Genomic DNA, 26,516 nt, shown 5'->3' with positions numbered 1-26,516 from the left:
TCTACCATAAGCAGGTGGAGTCAGATGATGCAGCGTCTTATAGCCCCCAGTGAGGAATTTTGCTTTTATTCAAGACCAAAAGAAATCCACTGAAGAGATTTAAATAAAGAAAAGTGGCACGATCAGATTTGTATTTTGAAAAGGTAACTCTGGCAACAAACTGGAGAAAATATTAGAAGTATGTCAGAGTGGTTTTAGGGAGATCAGTTGGGAAGAGATCATGGCAATTCAGGCAAGACATCATGGTAGCATGGAACAGAGTAGTTGGTGGTGCTAGAAATAGAGAGAAGTAGATATATAGACAGACATAGTAACACCACGCAACAAAGCATTGGCTAAGTAGCAACAGGCAAATAGATAATACATCTGTTTCCTTTGTTGCACTATTTTCTACTTCTTGTTATCCCCTAGCTCTCCTTAGTTTCTTTTGGTCACCATCAGTAACAATGAAGATATAAAAATTATGATAAAAATTTCTCAAATTTGGAAAAAGTTATCAAAAGGGCACTGAGGGCCTCTAGATAGAATCTCTAGGGTATGAATTGATTCAGCACAGCCCAACTTTTAAAAAAATATTATACATATAAAACAAAGTTAAAAATTTTTAAAAGAACAATGGAATGCACATCAGACAGGGAGTCAGAAAATAGAACTTGTATGTTAATTTTTTATTGTTTTCTTATACTGAAAATGAGGGGCAATAAACCTACATATGCTGCCTCTTGGGATTTGGTGGTTGTGAAGAGCAAATGCCACAGAGATCATGTGTACCGAGGTCCACAGTGGTTCATGTTAATAGTGTTTGAAACTCCCAAGTGTTTGAAGTTTCTATAATTGCTTCTCAAACTATTTAAGGAGATGTTCATCAAAGTATTTGCACATAAAATAAAGAATTGTATGTTCAAAAGTCTGTTTATTCTTTTCTTGCTTTTACTGTAACCTAATATAAAAGTAAGTGAAAGTTATTTGCCTAGTATAAAGGACTAAACAAACACAAGGTATATAAGCTTGTTATTCAGTGTGCAGTTTAATTGGAGAGTTGAGAGTTTGGTTGTTTTTACTGGAGTAAAAGAGGGAGACTACTCAACCCTCTGGTTGAAAATGATCTTTCTCAAGGCTACTGAATTTGGTTTTCCCCTTCGTCATCTAACAAGCTAAAAATAGTAACAGGTAACACATTAAATAGTAAGCATTATTCTAAGTAACATATGTGTATGCACATATATATATACATATTCACACACACACACACACAGACACATACCCTTCACCACAATCCTATCTGGGGGGTACTATTATCACCATCTCTATTTTACAGATGAAGAAACTGAGGCACTGAGAGGCTAACAAACTTGTCCAGAGTCACAAAGCTAGTAAGTAGCTGAGCCAGAATTCAAAGTCAGGCCTTCGGACTCCAGACTCCATGCTCTTTAACCCCACTATGCTACCTCTTTGTAACGTACTAAATGCTGAATAATGTGCTACACTCCGCTCCTAACCAGACTGCCCCATTCCAGTTATTGTATTGTTTTCTCCAGAAGAATGTTCACTGACAACATTCTGACTAAATTACTCCAAGAATTACCACTCACTTGGCCCACAGTTTTAAAGCAAGGCTAGTAAGATAATCCCAGATGGGTGGGAGAACTGGAAAATTCCACAACAAACTGTGCAGTCAGCTAGAGCCTTGCCCAAAAGGAGCAGGTTGCTGCCACATAGTTGCTCTGTCAGGATGATGAATTCCAGAGCTCTTCAAAGTGCAAAGGTGAGGAAGTAAGGATTCTGGCCTTCCTTTTCTAGTGGCCGATGTCATGTTGGGTGATTACAGAGAAGGCAGTGCTTGAGCTGAATCTTGGAAGTTAAATAGATGCTTATTGAACTAACAGGGAAGTGAGTCCAATGAGAACAAATGAATAGAAATATAGTAATGAGGAAAGCAAGGAACTGCAAGGGTCTGCAGAATGGAGGCCAAGTATACAAGGAGGCTAGCCTGAGCCAGGTCATAGAAGGTTTTGTGGAATTTAGAAACTTCATTCTTTAGAGATCCCGGGAGTCACTGGAGAGAGCTGAGTAGATGATTAGTAAATTTAGAATACCAGAGAAGGTATCAGGTGTATGGGGAAAGATTATAGTTTCAGCTTTGGACTTTATGAGTTTGAGATACTTGAGGCACATTGACTACAGGTGTTCTGTGGACACATGGAAATAAATGCTGTCGTTCAGAAGAGACACGTGAACTGGAAACAGATTTGGGAGACAACCCCAGTTAGCTGGTAGTTAAAGCTCTGAGCATAAGTAAATTTCCTAGGTGAATATGTAAGAGACAGAAAGAAGACAGATATCGTAACCCTGAGGAATAGCCCACCTCTGAGAATGGAGGACAGATGAAAGATGAGCCTGGTGAGAGGCAACAAGTCAGGAGAATCACATGAACAGGGCATTAGAGACGCCAAGGGAGGAAAGAACATTATTCAAAAGGGCGTGGGCAAAAATGTCAGCTATCTCAGAGGGGTCAAATGAGGTGAGGGCTGAAACACCCTCCCTATTTCAATGGAGTGGCAGGGCTAGCTCCTAACTACAAGAGATAAAAAGTGAACATAAAGTTAGCAAGTAAAATGAAAGCAGGTAGAGAGGACTCTTCAGTGTAATGAAAGACAGAGGTAGCAATGTGGCAACCGGTCTATGTTCTGTTCCTCAGTGTTTCTCCAACAGCCTGGGAGGTGACACTAAATCACGTAGCCCTTGCTTCTCTGACAGCCTTTTAGAACAGATCAGGGTTACAGACAACCCCCAGCCCCCAGTTGTTGGAATCTCATTTGGGAGTCTAGTAATCAATTTTTTAGGTTCTTTTCCAAATCTCTAAACTGAGTAACTTGATACACTAGGGCCTCTTTGGGGACTCATTTATCTAATACATAACAAGAACATATGAATGTTCCAAAATGCCGGTTTTATGAGTATTGGGGGCACAGAGCCACTAATTGAACTGAGTCTTTTCCACTGTCATAAAATCCAGGTGATTTCACAGGTTGAAGGGGATTTTCATTTATTATTTTTATTTTCCTCTTGGGTTTGTTAGTATGATTTTTCATAATAATCGTGCAATCTTCGAAGCATTATTTAAGATGAGACTGTTCAAAAGACCTCAACTCTGTACAGATTTCCCCCACTTGCCTTTCACCATGTTTAAAACTCCACTGTTTGTTATCCTGATCTCTCCCCTTACGTTTTGTGTGATCTTGGATGTGTACCTTAAATTCTCAGGCCTCAGTGGCCTCATCTGTCCAGAAAGGGTACTGGACAAGATGCTCAATAAAACCACACATTATTCTATATCAGGGGTTGACAAACATCCTATAAAAAGCCAGATAATAAACACTTTTAGCTGTGCGAGCTATACTTACATATGGTCTCTAATGTAACTACTCAACTCCATCATGATAACCCTGAAGCAGTCACAGACAATATGTAAACAAATGATCGTGGCTGTTACAAAAAACTTTATTTACAAAAACAGACGGTAGGCTGGATTTCGCCTGTGGGCTATAGTTTGCCAACAACTTTTCTAAACCTTAAAATTAAGTCCTTCAGTATACAAAGTTGGACCCCTCAGAATGACCTATTAAAATATTCATATCCTAGGAAAGGCTAACTATTCAGCTACAGCTAGTCATCATGTGGTGTGAGCCACTAAATGAGAAGAGCAAATGAAAAGACCAAAAAATATAAGGTTTAGTATTTTATCAGTAAACCATCTGGTTTCTCAAAAGGTAGGTGAGACAAAAATTACCAAAAATGTAGTTAAACTTAGGAATTCCATTTGATCCATAACATAAACAGTCTATTTTAAGAAGTATTTAACATCATTTTTGTTAAAAAAAAAAAAAAAATTCTAATTTCTTTGAAAGGCTTCCAGCCCTAGGTTAAAGGCAGGGATACACGAATGAATGAGGAAGAGGAGTATGACTGGTGGGACCTCAAAGTCCATAAAGGAAGAGTCAGGGTGTCAGGAGCAACGTCCCCTCCCTCTGTCTCTGGGGTACCATCCTTGTCAACACAGGTGCTCCTTGCCTCACTGGCATCCAACAGCTGAGGTCTGTGGTCAGTTTAACTTTCCATCTAGTAGGTCTTAGCTTGGGCTTGGCGGGCTCAGCAGTGACCCTTGGCTGACTCTGCCTCACCTCAACTCTTATTGGTGTTAGAGACCCTTATGAGGTTTGGCTGTGACTATCACTGGGCCCTAGTTCGAGGGGTCTGCCTTGCAACTTCTGCTACAGAACCGTTTCACCCTCCCCAATACAGTGACACCCGCTTTGCCAAGTTTCCTAACCAGATTTCCAGTTCTTTCTGGAATTTGTCTGTGCACAAGGGAACCAAGCATGCCTCAGGAAAGGATGACCTCAGAGTTTCTTCTGCCTGAGCTCACTACATTCTCTGGTTGGTTTGACTATGACCCAGCTTAGTTTAAGGCAGCCTGTAAGGTGGCCACCTCCCAAGTCCTAACCTGCTTCTTGGAGCTTACTATTTACCTTATAGTAAATGGGGAGAGAGATGTTCAATTGCTTCACTGATTTACTCTCCCACTCCCTTTATTCACAATCCCTAGAGCCAAAAGAGGGGCGGGCTTTTCTTTTACTACCCTTCTGCTGCCATGGAGCTCACCTGGGGATTGTAGCAGAAGAGTCATCTTCTCTAGGCTAGAGGGGTGTTCTCAGAGAACGAGCACTTCAAGCTAAGTTGTTCATATGGCAAAGGAGCAAAGAAGTTATTTGGAACAAACTTTCTCAACAATGCCTGGCTGCCTCTCAAGCCTATTGTTTTGTTCAAAATCTATCTTGTATGTTAGCATCTGACTAATTCCTATCTACCTGGTTGAATTCTTTATAAAACAAATTCAAGTTTTCTCCCAGGCTAATGGATAGATGGATGAATTTGAAGCACTGGGATGAAGATTTTATATTCCAAGAGATAGAACGAGGAGCACATTTTTCCAAAATACATCATTACCAATTAATTGGCAATTCATTCTAAATTTGTTCAGTAGTTCTTTCCATAAAGACAGCTGAATAAAGGGAGTCTCATAAGAGAACTAAGCTCAGGATGGGTGGTATTAATGCAGACAGGCAGAAGAGCACACAGAAGCAGTTTGGTGATATACCAAGGGAGACATGCTGGATCTCCAGAAAGGAGGAAAGCTGTAGAATGCATTTGCAATGTGTCTAGGACCCACATAGCCAAATATTACAGTGGGAGAAAAGGAGCTGAAGCATGAATCAGTCTGCAATCCAGCAAAAGATTTTGAGGAGAGGATTGAAGTAATGAGCTAGGGCAGCGATTTTGCATTTTATAAGGACTAGAACTTAGTGTCAGTTGTTTTGGTTAATGGTGTCGGAGGACATAGAACCTTGTTCAGAAATAGGTCAAATGTATTCAGTTGATTGTCCCTGTGTGATTCTTTGGACTATAGGACCAAGCTTAAAATTTAGGAGATGATGACAGTGGGGGGTCCAGTAGAATGCTCCAAGAAGAATTAAACAGAATACCTCAAGAAAAACTGACTTCAAAATATTTAGTAACTAGATAGTTTATATTTGATTAAAAGATGGATAATTGCTTATGATCAGAAATGTACACCTACAGTTTAAATGCCATTTTGCGACCTACAAAGCCATGGAAAATTAATAGGCAATTTACTCTTGACTTGGAAGAGTATTATATAACTTTAAAAGTGTATTTTTTTCTTAATTGTGATATCCCATCGCTGATGTCAGCATTTCTTGAGCATCACTGACTAGAAAAGAGATGGAAGTTAGTAAAACAAGCCAACCTAGCATTAAATTGCTCCTCTGAGAGTAGAATATGTTCTTCATTGATTGACTATGCATAGGACTTACAAAATAATCCCAGGCACTTGGGGATACAGAATAAATATTACTGATTCCCACCTGAGCCCCGGAGGGCAAGGCTGCAGTGAGCCGAGATCCTGATGCTGCACTCCAGCCCAGAGTAATAGAGTGAGACCCTGGGCCAAAAAAAAAAAGTACTGATAAGTACTGATTCCTATCCCCAATGAGATTATGGTCTAATGAGAAAGAAATAAAATATACAAAATCAACACAAATACACACAAATGTACACAGCAATTACAGGAAGGAGGTGGTTGCATGAAATCAACAATTAGGCTGATTAGTTGGGGAATGGTTAGGTAAACCTCAAAAGATGTGTAAAGGAAATAGAGATGTAGTATGAAGGTTCTTATCAATGTACTTTTGGAGAAAATTTTAGTTTTATGACACTCCTTAATGTCTAAACCTGTAGCATGTAATCTCCAGCATCTAAGAAAGTTTATTTCTAAGACTTACCACCTAATACTCCAAATAACCACAAAGTTTAAAGATGTGTTACTAACCTTGTGAACTATTTCTCTAATTAAAAAAAATCTAAATTACATATCACAGAGCTTGCTATGGTATATTAGTCGATATATGTATGAAGACACACATATACCAACTCAGACTTGTCAGGTATCCACAGTTGTGGATAGTATAGGATTTCCCTCCACATTCCATCAATACTTCCTTTTGTCCTGCCTCCCTTCACCATTACAACAAACATTCCAATGAGCATGTTTATGCACTGGGACAGCTGCAGAAAATCATATACTGCAACCTATTTAGAAGCCTGATGTGAACAGGGTTTTAACTGTCTTCTGCCTTGGATCTTCTTTTGTTTCTCCAGGCCAGAGGAATTGGGAGAAGGATCGTCCATCCATGACGTGGCTTGTTTTACTAACTTCCATCTCTTTACTAGCCAGTGATGTTTAAGAGATGCTGATATCAGGAATGGGATGACACAATTAGGAAAAACAATACACTTCTAATGTATTTCTGATCATAATTATGTCCTCAAGACAAAATTTCCATAAAGGAAGAAATTAAGAGCAGAGACAGTGAGAAATCATATCCTTTGTCCAAGGGGGGAGGCAGAAGACATATCCCATTAGGAAAACAATGAACCAGAAATAAAAAAGCATTAATACAAAAGAGTCTAGAAAAAGCTTGGAAGGGCTCTGGAACTCTACAGGCTGTGGCAGTCATTTGCCTTGCCAAAAACCCGCCCAGCTGCTCTTTAAAAAAGAAAAAAAAAAGCCCATGGGGACCAAAAACATTGACTAATAATTTTTGAATCCATCTCCAAAATGTATTCATCTCTGCCAAGGTCAGGTTTGGTCACCGCATGACTGGAGGTCTGGGCATGCTATTCCCAGTTTTATTTTTACAGTAGTTATGGAGCCCTTTATATTTTCAAGGGCCCTCCTGTCACTTATTACCCACCCAACCAGACCACCCACTCACACTCCCACACACAATATGTCCAGACACACCCACAAATACCCAGATTCTTTCAACCTTATGGTGGTTCAAGCTATCAGAATACTGTTTGCTCCAAATGACTTTGCTTTACATACTTGGAATTTCCCAAAATAAATCTGTTTCCCTCTCTGGGGACCAATCTGTGGATGTTACCAATAGGCAAACATTTATGGAGCACCTACTGTGTGTAAGGCACAGATGAATGTGGGGGCTAAAAGAAACTCACCAGGAGGCAGAGAAGTCCAAGAGTTCCACTCTGCTGAGGAGGCGTGTGTGTGTGTGTGTGTGTGTGTATGTGTGTGTGTGTGTGTGAGAATGTGTTGTGAAAGAGTGTGTGTGTTAGAAACAGTGTGTGTGTGTGTGTGAGAGAGAATGTGTTGTGAGACAGAGTGTGTGTTAGAAACAGTGTGTGTGTGTGAGAGTGTTGTGAGAGAGAGTGTGTGTGTTAGAAACAGTGTGTGTGTGTGAGAGAGAATGTGTTGTGAGACAGAGTGTGTGTTAGAAACAGTGTGTGTGTGTGAGAGAGAGTGTTGTGAGAGAGAGAGTGTGTGTTAGAAACAGTGTGTGTGTGTGAGAGAGAGTGTTGTGAGAGAGAGAGTGTGTGTTAGAAACAGTGTGTGTGTGCGCGCGTGTGCTTGGGGGTGTATATCTGAATCAAGAAAACTTTTCTGTCACCCACGTTTCCCCTTCCCACCTTCCTTTCTCTTCTCCTTGATTCATTTTTTTCTCTCTAGTTCTTCGTATTGTGTAAGTATATGTCTCTATTGTCTCCATCCCTCCCCTGTCTTTTTTTCTGCTAAGACAAATCCACCCTAGAATTTCTGTCCGACATGGAAGCTATCACTGTGCTTTTCTCACTTACTTAAAAACCTTCATGAAGGTAGTTGCTATGGCCATACAAATCCTACAAGCATAGAAGGAGGGCAAATGCTTGTCCCAATTCATAAAAACTGGCTCTGAGGACACTACATTCCTCCACATCCTACACATTGGTGCCTGCCTATCGGAAAGACCAGGAAGGAGGCGCTCCTGCTGCTGCCGTGCGGCGCAGACCGTTGGCTGCAGTGTGGACTCGCAGCCTTCCCAAACCTCCCTGAGCCCTGACCCCTTAAGATAATTTATGAGGTGTCAGGATATTCTGACCACAAGGTCGGAATAGAATGGTTTTTACACTTCAGCTGCCATGAAAGAGAAACAATTTAATTCTGTTTCACTCTGGCACTGTCTGTTTTCAGAACGAACAGGGGGATTTGGGTCGCCTTGAGATTATTTGTCTAAGCACAGACCAAGACTGCTGCTGAGACTTCAGATGTCTGATTTCCACTCTGGCTTCCTTCTCCTTTCTTCCCAGATAGAGAGGGAGGCACTTGCCTTTCCTATTGTACCAAAATGGGACCGGAGTCCATTTCACCCAAGCAACTGCTGTGTGCTGGTGAATAAAGCAGATTTCTTAGGTCACCTCCATCCTCTTTTAGCGGGAAAGAGTGGTTTGAGTAAGGAAGGGGTATGAGTCCTCTCCTAAATTCAGCAGGCCCCGTGGTCTCTGCCAAATCGTGGTCTTGAGTCTGAAGCAGTGTTTCCCTTGGCTTGGAAGCTCATCTTCCTGGCTCCTCTTGAAGCTACAGAACCATAGACATTCCGCTGAGTAGCCTGAAGCTCTGCCTGCCAGGAAAACCCAATGTCTCCTCAGAGAAATCTCAGAGTAGGAGTGCAGCTTCATCCAGCAGCCAAGAAGACAATCTTAAGGCAAGTCGGCTTTCCCAGGACCTCCCCCGACAACCCTCTCCTCTTAAGCCAGACTGGGAAGGTTGTCTGAGAATCACAATCTGACATATGATTTCACTATAAAACACTCACCCAGGAAGTTCGCATAATAGGAAGGGGTCCCTGGATTCCTGAGCTTCGAAGCAACAGGCCTTTCGGGATGGTTCATGTGATCTTCTTAGAGAAACTCATCTTCTGGGATCTGGCCACACGTCAGGCACTAGAAAGAGATAAAATAGAATACATTTTATCAATATTGTAAAATGTAAATGGAATGAAGTAAATCTCTACACAGATAGGCAATCATCTTTAAGAAATATTAAGTGGAAAAGAAATGGTACGACACAGAATAATATGGTGCCGTGTGTATAAAAAGAGGCAGCTATATAGTAACACATACTTAATTAGACATAGCTTAGGAAAACAGAAAAAGCTTGTTTGAGAGTCTGTCTTTAGAAAAGAGAACTAGAAGCCTGGGGGGGATAGGAATTCAAATGATTTTCTTCTCACTACATTTTGGGGGGTGTTTTTCGAACTGTTTTTTAACCAAAAACTCATGCTACCTATAGAAAGCACTTTTCAAGTTAATTAATAAAGTAAAATCCCAGATAAGGTCAAGGGAAAGGAGGAGTAAGATGGAAAGCAAATGATTTAAGCTTAATGCCGGGCCAGCCAATTCTCAAAAAACCACTCCCTTCAATGAAAGCAACAAATTCTTGGTGGGAAGGGTAAATGAGCTATTTTGTAAATGACCTCTTTGAGTTCCCTTAATAGTAGTACTTAAATGCTTATGGAAGAATTCCTTACTTTCATGTGGGTGAGAAGATTACTCCCCCCACAAAAAAAAAATTCAGTCAATGGGATAGAGGCTCCTATAATTTAACATCCAATAAGCCTCAGTTTCAAACAAAGTGCTGAGTCAAACTGGTTTGCTTGCCCTTCTGCTCTAGTCAGAGTTTCTAAAGTTTCTTCTCTCTACTATTGTCCCAGTTATAATTATCTTTCCCATTTCCAGACAATGTTATTTATCCAAGCCAGGGAGGTGTATAGGAAAGAGCATTGACTACTAGGTAAAATAACATACTGTCCAGTACCAGCTGTCTCTGTATTAACATGGAAAATCATTTCATCTCTCTGGGCTTCAGTTTCCTCATCTGTAAAGAGAGAGATTTGAATGAGATACATTACCTTAAAATACCTTAAATATTATAAGTCTCTAATTCTATGAAAATACAGTTATCAGGCTGCGTGCAGATGGAGAATGGAACATTCTGTGAGCTTGTCATGGAGTTCCACAGTTCCATCTGACCTTTAGGCAGATGCATATATGAAACTACCTTCTGACTTACTTCTTCAATAATTATGAACAATTGGGCTGCTGTCCCAAAGGTAAGACTTCACCACTAGACCACAAAAACAAGATTCTCAAAGTCCATTCTGCCTTGCCATATGACAAACAGAAGAAACTGCTACATTATAAACTAAGCCTCAGAGGTACCCTGATATTGCCCCAAGACCTTGGAATGGATGACCCAGTGCCCCATTCATTATCTGAGAGGCAGAGCTTGCCACTGAGTGACACATCCCTGCTTAGACAAGAAATGCCACCAAAATGAAGGCCCCTCTTCCCATTCTCCATCCCATTGCAGGTGTCTGGAATATCAGAAGGTATTTCTTCTATGTCAGTGAAAGACAATGTACTCTGGTAGAGCAGCCTAGTAGTGCTATTATGGTCCAGGTGCACCAGAAAGGCCAGTGACATGGTGAGAAACAGAAAAAAAGAACTGCCAGGACAGCAGTGCCCATCAACCCATGCTACTCTCAGAGGTGATGACCTAAGAACTCAGTTGGTTATTAGTCAACCTGAAACATGTCTGATTATTACTTTGCAAATTTCTTCTCCTCCAACATGTTTCCATTCAAAATATAACTGATTCTCATTTCTTTCCCCAAACATTGCAATTTATCATTGCCACATGTGTCCTTTTCTCCTCAACCTTATAACACAGTCTTGATTGGTCTTCTTTATTAGCTGTATTTTTACCATTTATAACCTTGCCATGGCCTCAGTACTCTAAGACGCTAGGTAAAACACAGACACTAGAGAGATAATATAGTCCAGGGGTTAAGAACATGAACTGTGGAGCCAGAATATCTGGGTTGAATTCCAGTTCTGGCCTTGACAATATGGCAGCTAGAGTAGATCATTGGTGGCCAGTAGCTTTGAACCTGCTGCTCATGAGCCTGTATGTCCCCACCCAGGAGCTGTTGCACCAGGCCCTGCTCTATCACAAGAAGGTTGTTGATCATTTAGAGAATTCAAACAATGAAAGGCTCCTTGATAAAATATCCAAAAACGAGCTAAATTGGTGAAGGCTCTAGCTGGTAGTAATTTAATGAAATTAAGTTTCAAGTGAATGAAAAGGAAAAACTTAAGGCTGCCAGGTTTTAAATGTTTGGCTGTGGTTCTGAAATTGATCCAAGATTATTAGCCATTGAATAGGTTAAGAAAAAGTGGTTGAAGAAGCCATGATCATCAAAAGCAGAGATATTGACAAGGAACTATGCCTTTCTCCCATGAAGCTGCACTGCTCCATGCTAACTGAAGATGCAATCACAATGGCCCTAATAGACTGCAAACTGAAAACGAATTCTAAAAAAGAAGAGGCACAGAAGAAATAAGCCAATAGATAAACTTCCATTGGATCAAGTCAGTTGTTTACCTACTCTCAGTGTAATCACCTTAAATGTTAAAAAATTCCTTATGCTATAATTAAAGAGCTATGGATATGCACAATACTTTGCTGTTCAAATTGTTGCTCTAATACAACTTAAATACATACATTACTTGTTCAGAGTTCTTTGGTTTTTTCAACTTCCTTATACAGCCTTAATATTTATTGTGAATTATGTAACTGTTGCTAAGATGGCTTCTTGATGAATTGCTAACGATTTCCAAAAAGTGCTTATGTTTAAGAGTGAAGTATATAAATATTCAAATTTTCCCAAATCAATTTGTAATGAAAGAGATGCTATTAAAAATTTCAGTATGATTATTTGAAAGGGCCAACCATTGTGCATAAATAGCATTATTGGGAAAATGTAAGAAACCAACAAAAGAAAAAAAAATCATAGATCTGCCATTTACTAGCTGTGTTAAGCTTGGGGAAGTTCTTCACCTGTCTGTGTCAGTTTCCTCATGGAAAAAAATGGGATGATAACAGACCCTACTTTGTAGTGTGGTCACAACAGTTAAATGACCATGGAGAAAGTCCTAAGAACAGCAGCTGACATGTTGTAAACACTATATATTGACATCGTCGTCGTCATCATCATCATCATCATCAATTAGCAATCTGGAATATTAGACTATTCTTATGGCCATTGACACACTGTGCTGTGTTCTTAAAAAGGGTGATAAACTTACTTTTGAATCTTTCAGACCTTTCCAGAGTCCCTGTCTCACCCCTTTGTCATGACTGCAGTGAACTCTGTTTCTCCTTGTGCTGTGCCACATGTAATGTTCCATCCATCTTCAGTGACATATTTACTTATTTACATGCCTATCCCTCACTTGTCTATATCTCCTCTCAAAAAAATAAAGCTTGTCTTGTTCTTTAATTTTTAGTCATTCTCCTCTACTTTTCTGCTCACAATTCTCCTGGTATTTAGATTAGAATACTAACAGAATATACAAAAGTTTGAAAGAAAGAGGCAAACCAACTGTAACTTTCCATAGGATGCTGTCTTCTTCCCCATCTTTGCTTCCTCAAGGCAAAATATTCCAAACAGGTTTGCTCTCAGTTGAGGGAAATTAAGGAAGATATTTTTTCCCTGTGAAATGGATAAGGTGGTATAGCAGACAGTGTTCACTGTTTATGCAACATCCATTTTGCCCTCTTACTTGCTAATTAAACTCCAAACATATTCAGGTAGCAAGCAGACATCTTGTATTTTTGAAGAAGTTTAGCTCCTTCTCTGGCCCCACTTGCCATTCCATTTCCTCTGCCAGCGATCAGAAGTGGGCATGTAACCCAGACCTGGCTAATGACACATAAGAGAAAGTGTGCTAGGGAGTTGAGTGGAAGCAGTTTCTGGAAACTATTTCCTTTCCTTAAAAAACAAAAACGAAAAAAAAAAAAAAAAAAAAAGATCCTCAAAAGAAGAAAAACTTTTTCCCTCTGTCTCTAAATGTAATAATGTAATTAGGTGAGATATGATCCTAGGAGCTATGACAGATCTCTTAGCATAATGAGGTACAAATCTAAGGAACACAAGCCAACATACTCAAAATGGTAGTATAAAAAGAAACAAAGAATGGAGGACCTGGAAGACATCAATGAGCCACTGTGACTGCCTTGAAAGAGTCCATCTCCAGACTTCTTTTTGTAAAGTGTAAAGCTATGGTAATTTGGTCTCTGTTACTTGATAGTTGATTCTAACAAATACAAATGTGCATTTTCCAAGGACTGTTGAGTCCTTTGTAATAACACATGCATTCATCCTTGAGCATCCCCTGTGAGTTTTAATAAATACATTTAATAAATAATTATTTAATATAAAGACCTTTCTATATTTCAAAGTACTATCACATTCCTATTTCATTTCTTCTTTATAGATTATACTATTAAAAACTACTGGCCAAGTGCAGTGGCTCATGCCTGTAATCCCAGCACTTTAGGAGGCCAAGGTGGGCAAATTACTTCAGGTCAGGAGTTCAAGACCAGCCTGGCCAACATGATGAAACCTCATCTCTACTAAAAGAAAAATACAAAAATTAGCCAGGTGTGGTGGCACACACTTAAGAGTCCCAGCTACTTGGGAGGCTGAGGCAGAATTGCTTGAACCCAGGAGATGGAGGTTGCAGTGAGCCAATCACACCACTATACTCCAGCCTGGCAACAGAGCAAGACACTGTCTAAAAAAAAGAAAGATTTATTATATGTGTTTGTCTGTTTTAATGCTGCTATAAAGACATACCCAAGACTGGGTAATTTATAAAGGAAAGAGGTTTAATTGACTCACAGTTCAGCATGTCTGGGGAGGCCTTGGGAAACTTACCATCGTGGCAGAAGGAGAAGTGAACACATCCTTTTTCACATGGCAGGAAGGAGAAGAATGAGAATCAAGTGAAGGGGGAAGCCGCTTATAAAACCATCAGATCTTGTGAGAACTTCCTCACTATCACAAGAACAGCATGAGGGAAACCACTCCCATAATTCAATTAACTCCCACTGGGTCCCTCCCACTACATGTGGGGATTATGGGAACTATAATTCAAGATGAGATTTGCATGGGGATACAGCCATATAATTCCACCCTGGACCCTCCCAAATTTCATGTCTTCACATTTCAAAACACATTCATGACTTTCCAACAGTCCCCCAAAATCTTTGCTCATTCTAGCATTAACCCAAAAGTCCAAGTCCAATGTCTCATCTGGGACAAGGCAAGTCCCTTCTGCCTATGAGCCTATAAAATCAAAAGCAAGTTAGTTGCTTCTTAGATACAATGGGGGTACAGGCATTGAGTAAATACACCCATTCCAAGTGGGAGAAATTGGCCAAAAGAAGGGGTTTATAGGCCCTATGCAAGTCCAAAATCCAACGAGGCAGTCATTATACCTTAAAGTTCCAAAATGATCTCCTTTGAAACCATGTCTCGAATCCAGGTCATGCTGATGCAAGAGGTGGGTTCCCACAGCCTTGGGCAGCTCCACCTCTGTAGCTTTGCAGGGTACAGCCTTCCTCCTGGCTGCTTTCATGGGCTGACATTGAGTGCCAGCAGCTTTTCCAGGTGCATGGTACGAGCTGTCAGTGGATCTACCATTTTGGGGTCTGGAGGCTGGTGGCCTTCTTCTCACAGCCCCACTAGGCAGTGCCCCAGTGGGGACTCTGTGTGGGGGATCTGACCTAACAGTTTCCTTCCACACTGCTCTAGCAGAGGTTCTTTACGAGAGCTCTACCCCCGCAGCAAACTTCTGCATGAACACCCAGGCATTTCCAAACATCCTCTGAAATACAGACAGAGGCTCCCAAACCTCAATTCTTGATTTCTATGCACCTGCAGGCCAACACCACATGTAAACTGCCAAGGCTTGGGGCTTACACCCTCTGAAGCAATGGCCTGAGCTGTAGGTTGGCCCCTTTTAGCCACAGCTGGAGCTGAAGCAGCTGGAACACTGGGCACCAAGTCCTGAGGCTGCATAGAGCAGGTGGGCCCTGGGCCCAGCCCACAAAACCATTTTTTCCTCCTAGACCTCTGGGCCTGTGATGGGAGGAGCTGCCACGAAGGTCTCTGACATGCCCTGGAGACATTTTCCCCATTGTCTTGGTAATTAACATTTGGCTCCTCATAACTTATGCAAATTTCTGGAGCCAGCTTCAATTTCTCCCCAGAAAATGAGGTTTCCTTTTCTATTGCATTGCGAGGCTACAAATTTCCCAAATTTTAATGCTCTGCTTCCTCTTGAATGTCTTGCCACTTAGAAATTTCTTCCACCAGATACCCTAAATCATCTCTCTCAAGTTCAAAGCCCACCAATCTTTAGGTAGGAGCAAAATACTGCCAGTCTCTTTGCACAGCAAGAGTGAACTTTACTCTAGTTCCCAATAGGTTCCTCATCTCCATCTGAGACCACCTCAGCCTGGACTTCATTGTCCATATCACTATTAGCATTTTTGTCAAAGCCATTCAACAAGTCTCTAGGACATTCCAAACTTTCCCACATCTTCCTGTCTTCTGAGACCTCCAAGTCTCTAGGAAGTTTCAAACTTTCCCACATTTTCCTGTCTTATTGTGAGCCCTCCAAACATTCCAACCTTTGCCTGTTACCCAGTTCCAAAATTGCTTCTACATTTTCAGGTATTTTTATAGCAGTACCCTGCTCTGTGCAGTACCAATTTACTGTATTAGTCCATTCTCATGCTGCTATAAGGAGATACCTGAGACTGGGTAATTTATTATACAAAGGAAAGATGCTTAATTGACTCATAGTTCAGCATGGCTGAGGAGGTCTCAGAAAACTTACAAACATGGCAGAAGGGGAAGCAAAGACATCCTTCTTCACAAAGTGGCAGGAAGGAGAAGAATGAGAATTCAGCGAAGGGGGAAGCCCCTAATAAAGCCATCAGATCCTGTGAGAACTTCCTCACTATCACAAGGACAGCATGGGAGAAACCACCCCCATGATTCAATTATCTCCCACCAGGTCCCTCCCACCACATGTGGGGATTATGGGAACCACAATTTAAGATGAGATTTGGATGGGGATGCAGCCAAACCATATTATCATATAAGCATTTTAATTACCTTATTTCAATTAACTTCCAAATTTTCACAAGTCTAAAGTTAAGTTTTATACTCTTAAATTATAAATTTAAAGTTTAATTACAACACTGATTATTTCAACCTTTCTCCCGCAATATTTTTCATGTCTCCTAGAGAGGTTTTGGCTAAAAGCATGGATTTGGAGTTGGAGATACCCAAAGTCATATTTACTAGCCATGTAAATAAATTAATTATTCCTTTCTGATACTTCATTTGCCTTTCTTAAAATAATATTTAGGCCCATTACCAAGATGTGATCAGATGACATAAGTAAGAGGCTTCACTAAACCTTGACACAGAGTGAAAAGTCAAAAATATATAGAGAAAATGGAAAGAAGGAAGTGAGGGAGGGGAAGAAAAAAGTGATAGAGAAAAAAAGAAAACATGAAGAGAAGGAGAAGGATAGGCAAAAGAAAAAAGGGAAAAGAAATGCAAGAAGAGACAGGAAAAAGAAGGAGGAGGAGAAGGAGGTAGGGGACAGAAACAAAGGACAGGGCAGAATAGGGAAAAGAAGAGGAAGAAGAACAAGAAGGTAAGAGGAAAAGTGATGATGCTGATGACGATGACAATGACAATCATGATGAGGAGGAGGATGTTTATTTTAACACAGAGATGAACACTGAGAAACAGAAAGGTTGAAGTATGTTTTAAAGCCCAGACAAATCCCTAATCATCTGCAACTTAATGCAATATGATTTTTCCCCATAAAGCTTTGGTATTATACATGGTGACTCTCTTATATGCAGTTTGAATCCAGCTATTCCAAATATTACTACAAAAAAATTACTGTTTAGTTAAAGGATTATAAAACTTGGGTAATAATCCTCATATTTCAAAGAAATGGATGACTCATTAAGATTCCAGTGCAATCAAAGAACCTGGAGAAATCCCTGGAGTTAGTTTTAGTCAAATATGAGACACAGCTAAATTAAATGAGCAAAAAATAAAATAAGTGATTCATTGAGTTTCTTATATAATGACCAGATGCTCTCCTTCTTCAATAATGGCAGAAGAAGAGGAAAGAGCCTTTTTTTCCCCAACATAAGAGAGAGGTCTTCTTAACAGTGAGGGCTGATAAAAGCCCCTTAGTTACCATCTCACTGGTTACAAGTCACTTCCTACAGAAAATTCAAAGCACAGTCAAGCGAGGGTAAAAGGCAGTGCAAATGAAGATAGGTGGAGAACTAGAAAGAGCTCTCAGAGGACCTTCTAGGCCAACACTTTTGTACTGCAGTCAATTCTCATTTGCTTTCCATAATGGGCTATTGGCGGAGGGGGAAGTTAAAACCTTTTACTTCTTTAGGTTTGCTTGTGAACATCAGCCTCTCTTTGTCTTCTAATCTCTCTGATGCTGACATGGGTCCTACATCTGTAGCATTCTCCTTCTTGCTATGAAAAACACATGCAGCCTTCCCTTCTCTCTGTCCTTCCTGCTCCACTGTACTTATGGTTCCAGCTTTCATTAACAGGCATTGAAGCCTGAGCCTTTCTGAATTTTCCAAGTGCTGTAATTCTCCCAGCCTCCCCAACATTTTAGGTTGCATTATCATTAGCAATCATTTCTCAGACACGTCCATGGATATTGTTGTTAGTTCTCATCTTCCTTCTACAAAGTTAGAGTTTAATCTAACGCTATCCCTTATCATCATCACTGTAACCTTCACCCTTTAGATCAGATGCCATCACCTTTGCATTTAAGATTTCACTTTGGAATCTTACCTTGCAGCACAATTCCAGTAGAATGACTTAACCCAAAAAAGGGGGGGAAAAAAAAGGAAACTCTTGCATTGACCTGAATTAATAATGGAGAAAGGGGAGAAGTCTAATCTTTCCAGTGCAGAAGATGTGTGCATTGTTTGTCACGAGTAGCCCTTGGGGAGGGAGAGATTTCAAGTTCAGCATTTATGTGGCACATTTTTCAATTAGACAATATACTGTATGGTATTTCCCTTCCTCCCCCAACCCCGTCTCTTTTATTACCACATGACTTCATCTCCCCATGTGACTGACAGAGTCCACTGGGCTCAACACTGATAAAAAACATCTGTGGGAGAAAAATTGCAATTTAGAAAACAATTAAGTACATCATTTTCTATTCATTTAGTTGGCTAGAGAAAGAAAAGTTCTTTCAAAGAAGTAACTTGATCTACAATGGTCAGGGATTAAAGGACATGCAGATCTGTTTTCTCCAGGCTGTAGTGTGGAGGAATGCATCCTAACTCAGAGGGCTACATGTAGACAGACACCTCTATGTTGCAAGTTTTAACAAAGAATAAACTACTGAGAGTTTCCCTATGTTTCCGATGTCTTCTGATTTTTAAGACATTCTTCTACTCTTATTGAATTTGCGAGAACTTAAGAGCTTCCTTAAAGGATATGTATTTCTCGCTGTCAAATGCTCACCATATGCTCATTTGTTATGGGAACTCTGTAAGTGAACCTTGGTTTACTGTTAAAGACCCTATCTGAAAGACTGAGGGGTGGGGTGTGTGTGCACATGTGTGTGTGTGTGTGTGTGTATGCTGACTTTCCCTTTCATTTTTTCCTCACTAGCTCTGTGAGAACCCAAGAGTCCATCACTCTGAGCTCAGAATCTTTATGAACCATGGCCTTACTTTTTATCTGCAAAACCTTAAAGAAAAAATTTTAATACCAACAGGATTGATTCTGGGTGTCTCCTCCCTGGCCAGAAGCATATTTCTAGGTTATAACCACTGCTCTCACTTACTGAGTATCTACTGTAGAACAGTCACTGTAATTCACACCTTGATTAAAATATCTCAGTTATTTGTCACATCAATCCCATTAAGTAGGCATTGTCACTCCCATATTTTACAGACGAGAAATTGATAATCCTATTTTAAAGCACTAAAATGCTTACCCACAGAAAACAAGAATGATTTGAACTCATATTTCTCAGCTTCTTAAGTTCATGCTCTAAATAACAAATCCAGAAAATTAGCAGCTAGGAAATAAACCCTAAAAAGTCTCATCCATTGATAAGTCTGAAATGAAAGTTTCTTGCCACATTTAAATAAGGAACATACACAAAGTAACTATTTAGCACCAGGCCCAAGGTTGTTCTTTAGTGAAACCATCTCTACCCATTACCCCACTCTTATCTTTTCTCAAACTTCACAGTGCACATAAGATTATCAAGTACACTAGGCTGGGCACAGTGGCTCAGGCTTGTAGTCCCAGCACTTTGGGAGGCAAAGGCAAGTGGATCACCTAAGGTCAGGAGTTCGAGACCAGGCTGGCCAACATGCTGAAACCCCGTCTCTACTAAAAATACAAAAAGCTAGCCAAGAGGGGGTAGTGTGTGCCTGTAATCCCAGCTACTTGGGAGGCTGAGACAGGAGAATCGCTTGAACCTGGGAGATGGAGGTTGCAGTGAGCCAAGATCACACCACTGCACTCCAGCCTGGGCAACAGAGCGAGACTCCAACTAAAAAAAAAAAAAAATAGAGGTTTATCAAGTACACTAGTGAAGCTTTATTACAATACCCACTTATCATCACCTCTCTGTTCTAAAGACTTAAAAACAAGATCCAGAAGCAAGCATTTCATGCTATTGGTAGAGAAGCAGTGACTATTATGAACCCCCATTCGAAGAAGAGGCCAATCAGTGGAAAAGGTCCTAAGGAGACCTCACTCATTTTCTTTTCAAGTTTGCCTTGTGAACCAGCATAACACATACCTACTTTCATAGCATGTGTTTCATTTTGCCTACGGTAGTCAGGGAATGTAATTACAATAATATCATGAAGCCACCTGGAAGTGCAGGTTAGGGCATGCTCATTTTACAATGAACCACAGTTGACAGACAGGATTACTCCAAAAATGGAGCACATTGGCACTAGAAAAGCTGGAGGCTGGGAAACATGAACAAAGAGCAGATCTTAGGTCGGTGAATGGATGTTAAAGTAGAGAGAAAAGGGGAGTGTGGGTTGCACAGCATTTAAAAGGCAGAGGGAGCTGGCAGAGGGAGCTGACAGTGGAGTCACTGTGGAGCTGTGGTTGAACCAAGAAGTCTAAAGTCTACTGAAATTCAAGGGTTTTAGTCTCTGGGTAGGAAATCCAGGGATGATCTTGTAGCTCACAAAAGTTAGAACTGCTAGAAACAGTCTTATTTCACATAAGAGGCAAGGGAGTGGAAAAAAATACCTGGATTCCAGCAGTAGACTGCTTGGGGACCTGAATAATATTTCTGCTATAGGTGAGAGATGGGGAGATAACTGTGGGCTAGAATGTTCAAGATAAATCTGATAAAGGAGGTCTCTTAGTGGAATTTAAGGTGAGATGAGAACAAATCAGGATGGCTTGCTTGTTAGAGGTGAACAATTCAACAACAGGAAGAAGATAAAAGTGAGCATGGTGACATCAAGAAAAAGATTTAATGACAACTGTAATGGTTTAAATGTGTCCCCCAAAAGGCATATGTTGGAAACTTAATCCCAAGTGCAACAGTGGTGGGAGGTGGGGCCTAATGGGATGTGTTTAAATCATGAGGACTCCCATGAGGACTCCTGCCCTCATAAATGGATAAATGCCAATTATAAAAGGACTTGAGGCTGTGAATTCAATCTTATGTTAAATGTCATGTTCTCTCACCATGTGATGCCTTCTGCTATGTTGTAATGCAGCAAGAAGGCCCTCACTAGATATGGTCCCTTGATCTTGGACTTCTCAGCCTCCAGAACTGTGAGCCAAATAAACTACTATTGTTTATAAGTTGCCCACTCTGTGATATTCTGTTATAGCAGAAAAAAAAAAGAAAAAGAAAAAGAAATACTAAGACAATTACTGAACCCCCTGCTACCCACCCCACCCCGCCCTTCCCCATCATGAGTGCAAAAAGCAATGAGCAGATTCTTCTGTTGGTTTTGATAATAGGAAAAAGATAGCTACCTTTTTCTGGGTCAAACAGGCTGGCTGAGGAAGGGAAGAGTTGTTCATGGTATGTTGGTTTCAGTTTTTATTTTTATTTTTTTGTTTGTTTGGGTTTGGTTTGATTTTAACCTCACTAGGTCAGCTCAGGACGAGGCAATTCACATTCAAAGGTACTGCTGAAATTATCTGAACCATTTGTCTTCCTTGACTTTAAAACCAGGCAGAAAATGTTGCAAAATAATATTTCCAATCTCTCTGGCCTCTATTTGTGCCAAGAGTGCCCCAGGACTGCCCTCAGAAAGGCAGGAGCCCTTCAGATCATCAGGAAACCCTGGAGCTTGCTAATAAAAAGAAAATGATTTTCCATACAAAGTAAACAGATCCCTCTTGCACATCTAAAAGGATTTGGCTTCACATGCTGGTGAAGGTTTAGGGTGGAGTTTTAATTTTCAAATTACAGAAGCTTATTCTGAGCTTGAATTTTCATATTATTCTTCAAAGCACAACAGAACCCCCTGTCAGGAGATAGCCAGCAACTGCATTCTTGAAGCAGCTGTCAACTAGCCTATGTTTCGTTTTCCGCCCTGAATGTGAGGTTTCTTTCAGGGACCCAGCAGAAGTCCTGTAGGAACCAAGAAGTGATTAGAGGATCTACTGTCACTTAGAAAAGTTGCTTCTGTAGAATGTAGTCTGCCCTAGTTTTTCACAAAACTGAAACAGTCTTATCTCACGTAAGAGGCAAGGGAGTAGAATCATTTTTCCTGGGTTGAAATTGCTTTGTCATTGCACAGATTAGCAGGAGATTTATATAATAAAATTCTCTATGTGAATTAAAAGACAGACGTACAGAGGCAGAGACAAAGAGAAAGGGGGGGAAGAACCCTTCTCCCTAACATCGTCTTTTTATTTATAAAACACTGCTAAGCTTATTGGCAGAAAGACACCATCTCATGTAACATTCGGGGTGGTCCATTTAAGAGAGTCTCCTTTAACACAGGACAGCTTTAAGTGTGGCCTATTTTAAGTGGGTCACCAGATGTATTCTTTGCCCACTGAAGCTAAGTAAGTTAACTACTTTTAGATGGAAGACTAGGCAAGTATTACAATGTCCTATCCCAGCCAGTGATCATTTCTACATTATCCCTCATTTCAGAGCCTGCACAATTCCACTGTTGACATTAGTGTGGAAACTTGGCCATATCAATAGGGTTACCTAAAGTTAAACCAAAATAAACTTTCCATATCTTAGAAAGTTTGTTATGATGGACAAAAAAAAGGAAAATACATTTGATTCATTGTTCTCTATTTCAAACTCTCCATACTTCTCCTTCCTCCTCATTCTGCCATTACCTGACTTATTGGTGTCCCCAGAGTTGAAGAGGTTTCTTCTCATTTTCTTTATTTCTTGATAAAAATATTCAAGTGACAAATAGATTGTATGTATTCAAAATGTAGAACATGATGACTTGATATTTGTATCACCACGACCAAATTCATTAATACATCCCTCACCACCCATGCAGTATATCAGATCCCCAGAACTTGCTCATCTCATAACTGAAAGTCTGTGGGAGGGCAGTGAAGAGCAGAGACAGCATTTCTCTGCCATCCTGGCATGAAGGCCTAGATGATAGTCACTAAGGCTGGAATGAAAAGCTTTACTGGCAGGAACCTGTTGCCTCATCCTGACCTGTAAGTCTCAATATGAGATAATTCCTTTTCCTTCCAACTGGTCTTTGACTTCGCTATCTTTTTCTGTCTGGTATTGTTCACAAGCTTTTCACATATTCTGATTCCGTCTCCTACTTTCAGCTCTGCTCTGAACAACTTAAACAAAAACATGTAAGTATTAAAATGTCAGCTTTTAAGTTATTCATATATTCAATTAACGTTAATGAATACCTACTACATGCTAGCCATTGTGTCTAGGTGCTGGGAATGAAACTGGGAATAACACATATCTGGCTAATGTATGGTGTGAGAGAATGTGCAGACCAGAAAGGAAATTTATTCTGCTTCCAAATCCACTTATATCCTCTGATTTTTTATGGAGATCCCATCAGAGAATCTTACTGCAGTCCTCATTTCATAAACCTTCCGTAAGTGGGATCCCCAAAGAATTCAAGATTTACTAAGGAGAAAGATCTTCTTAGAGCCTCGAACATAAATTAGATGCTCCTACTCCCATTATTATCTTTCTTGGCATTTAACACAATTAAAATTATACATTTATGGGCCAGGTGCAGTGGCTCACCCCTGTAATCCCAGCACTTTGGGAGGCCGAGGCAGGCGAATCACAAGGTCAGGAGTCTGAGATCAGCCTGGCCAATATGGTGAAAGCCCGTCTCTACTAAAAATACAAAAATTAGCCAGGCATGGTGGCACATGCTTGTAGTCCCAGCTACTCGGGAGGCTGAGGCAGGAGAATTGCTTGAACCTGGGAGTCAGAGGTTGCAATGAGCTGAGATTGTGTCACTGCACTCCAGTCTGGGCAACAGAGAGAGACTCCATCTCAAAATAAATAAATTTAAATAAATAAATATATAAATACATAAAATTATACATTTATTTGAGTGCATGTTTATTTTATGTCCACTCTTCACCAAATTTTCAAGTTACTTAAATCACGTTGTTACTTGTGTCCCCAGTGCCTAGCATAACACCTGGCATATATCAGGTACCAAAAAAATACTTGTCAGTTTAGTAGTTGAATGAACAATTGAACAAATGAATCAAGTCATTCCTATTATCAGCTTGAAGGAGGACACCAAAAATTGAAATTAATCTTCTTACACGCTTCTCTGAAGGAGGGGCCATGATCATCATGCTTTAGATTTTAAATAATCCTAATGTCTCAGGGAAACTTAACATTTAAATATGCCTGTTTGTACACTGAGTCACCTTCTTGCCAATCATCACAGGGTCAAACTTAAAAGGTAAGAGCATGATCTGAGCATTGCACACCAAGCCCCAGACCAGGGCCTGTGTTCAGGGTGCTCATCTTTCCTTAGCCAAGGATCTAATATCCTACTTTAGACAATTTGGGCTTCTGGCTTCTTAAACCAGTTTTTCTGGAGCCATGCTCTGCAGTCACAAGCTCTGCCCACATTCCAGAGAGGGTTAGGGTTTCTCATTAACCTCTGTCTGGATCATGTCCTCAGATTAGCGACCACTGAAATCTAACCCCTGTCATGGGGAATGAAGAACCTGACCCATACGAAGTTGAGCTGAAAAACTGTTCCTTCTCTGAGACCAGTTGTCTCTGACTTCTCACCTCCCTCAGGCATAGCACGATGACTCAGGGAAGCCATTATTACACTGTCACTACCAAGCAGCCATCCATCACTCCAAAAGGTTTATACAGGAGTCCTTTGTACATAACTTAATATTTTTTGCCCATATTTGGAAGAGTCACCAGGCTGTTAAAAGAAAAACAAACAAACAGAAAACAACAACACCCCACAAAAATCCTATCCAAAGGTCAGCAACCTCAAAGATCGAAGGTAGATAAGCCCAGCAAGATAAGAAAGAATCAACACAAAAATGTTGAAAACTCAAAAAGCCAGAGTGCCCATTTTCCTCCAAATGCTTGCAACACCTCTCTAACAAAGGCTGAGGCTGAGATGGCTAAAATGACATAAGTCGGCTTCGGAAGGTGGGTAATAATGAACTTTGCTGAGCTAAAGGAACATGTTGTAACACAATGTAAAGAAGCTAAGAATCATGATAAAACAACACAGGAGCTGACAGCCAAAACATTCAGTTTAAAAAGGAACATAACCAACCTGTTAGGGCTGAAAAACACACTACAAGAACTTCACAATGCAATCACAAGTATTAATAGCAGAATAGACAAAGTGCAGGGAAAAAAAAAATCAGAACTTGAAGACTATCATTCTGAAATAAGATACACAGACAAGAATAGAGAAATAAAATGAAAAGGAATGAACAAACCTCTGAGAAATATGGGATTATGTAAAGAGACCAAATCTATGACTGATTGGGGTACCTGAAAGAGACGGAAAGAATGGAACCAAGTGGGAAAACATACTTAAGGATATCATCCAGGAGAACTTCCCCAACCTAGCAAGACAGGCCAACATTAAAATTCAGGAAATGCAAAGAACAACAGTAAGATACCTCATGAGAATATTATGCCCAAGAGACAGAATCATCAGATTCTCCAAGGTTGAAATGAAAGAAAAAATGTTAAAGGCAGCCAAAGAGAAAGCCCACATCACCTACAAAGGGAAGCCTATCAGATTAACAGTGGACCTCCCCACAGAAATCCTACCAGCTAGAAGAGATGGGGGGGTCAATTTTTTAAGAATTCAACATTCTTGAAGAAAAGAATTTCCAACTCAGAATTTCATATCCAGCCAAACTGAGCTTCATAAGCACAGGGGAAATAAGATTATTTTCAAACAAGCAAATGTGGAGAGAATTTGTTAACAATAGAGCTGCCTTGCAAGAGCTCCTGAAGGAAGCACTAAATATGGAAAGGAAAAATCATTATGAGCCAATACAAAAACACACCGAAGTACACAGACCAGTGACACTATGAAGCAACAACATAAACAAGCCTGCAAAATAACCAGCTAGCAACATGATGACAGGATCAAATCCACACATAACAACACTAACCTTAAATGTAAATGGGCTAAAGGCCTCAGATAAGAGACACAGAGTGGTAAGTTGGATGAAGAACGAAGACAATCAGTATGCTGTCATCAAGAGATCCATCTCACATGTAATGACACTCACAGGCTCAAAATGAAGGGATGGAGAAAAATTTACCAAGCAAATGGAAAACCGAAAAAAGCAGGAGTTGCAATCCTAGTTTCTGGCAGAACAGACTTTAAACCAACAAAGATCAAAAACAAAGGATACTACATAATGGTAAAGGGTTCAATTCAATAAGAAGAGCCAATTATCCTAAATATATATGAACCCGATACAGGAGCACCCAGATTTGTAAAGCAAGTTCTTAGATATTTTCAAAGTAACTTAGACGCCCACCACAGTAATAGTGGGAGACTTTAACATCCCACATCCCAATGACAATATTAGACAGATCATTGAGAAAGAAAATTAGCAAAGACATTCAGGACTTGAACTCAGCTCTGGATCAAGTGGACCTGACCGATATATATAGAA

The 26,516-nt window shown here is 40.2% G+C and overlaps 1 long non-coding RNA gene across 1 annotated transcript; it reads right to left on the bottom strand.

Moving 5' to 3' along the window:
• Positions 1-8,113: 8,113 nt before the first annotated feature.
• On the bottom strand, positions 8,114-13,289 carry LOC106994853 (uncharacterized). Its single transcript, XR_013416309.1, has 2 exons — positions 10,232-13,289; positions 8,114-9,357 (listed from the first exon to the last, which is right to left on the bottom strand). It is a non-coding gene; the product is annotated as an uncharacterized LOC106994853 (long non-coding RNA).
• Between the last annotated feature and the right edge of the window lie 13,227 nt (positions 13,290-26,516).

Source organism: Macaca mulatta, chromosome 1 (genome assembly GCF_049350105.2).
Source record: "Macaca mulatta isolate MMU2019108-1 chromosome 1, T2T-MMU8v2.0, whole genome shotgun sequence".
In the NCBI taxonomy this organism is placed as follows: Eukaryota; Metazoa; Chordata; class Mammalia; order Primates; family Cercopithecidae; genus Macaca; species Macaca mulatta.
The sequence above is the reverse complement of the archived record's forward strand: the minus strand, read 5'-3'. Positions and strand labels throughout refer to the sequence as shown.